Source organism: Penaeus monodon, chromosome 29 (genome assembly GCF_015228065.2).
Source record: "Penaeus monodon isolate SGIC_2016 chromosome 29, NSTDA_Pmon_1, whole genome shotgun sequence".
Lineage (NCBI taxonomy): Eukaryota > Metazoa > Arthropoda > Malacostraca > Decapoda > Penaeidae > Penaeus > Penaeus monodon.
The window spans coordinates 9704802-9705258 of record NC_051414.1 but is presented as its reverse complement, the minus strand read 5'-3'; the positions used below and the strand labels follow the sequence as shown (position 1 = coordinate 9705258).

General features: G+C 43.1%; 1 protein-coding gene across 1 annotated transcript in view; it reads left to right on the top strand.

Annotated features, from left to right (window-relative positions):
- The window catches only part of LOC119591727 (balbiani ring protein 3-like), a gene marked incomplete in the record, with an annotated part of 83966 nt that overhangs the window by 59153 nt on the left and 24356 nt on the right, over positions 1 to 457 (top strand).

Genomic DNA, 457 nt, shown 5'->3' with positions numbered 1-457 from the left:
AAGGGCGTTTGTAAGCAAGGCAAAGCGGAGGTTAACAACGGATGTTCAGCCTTCGGTTGCAAATGTTGATTTCCTCCTGTAACATGATGCCAATCCACATGTAGGGACAGTGTGATAAAGTTATACCAAGTATAACCTTTAACGGAGCAGATTGTGTCTGTTGCCTGTTTGTCACACAGCCGTATATATGACATACCCATGACACTCTGAAACATTAGTATCACTCATAAGTCCTCTCTTTAAAGCTGCGTTGAAATCTGCTTGAAATGGTCGTTTACAGGAATGACAGAGTTGTGTCCAAAGATTTCGATATTCCAAGATGCATATGCCACAGCTGCGTGACTTGAGTAATGGTTACCCATCGTCACACTGTACCTTGTAGCGTACGGGCAGCTCATCAGCCAATAAAATGAGATGTTTCTAATCACTTACGACTGGCAGCAGCTGGATACGTATA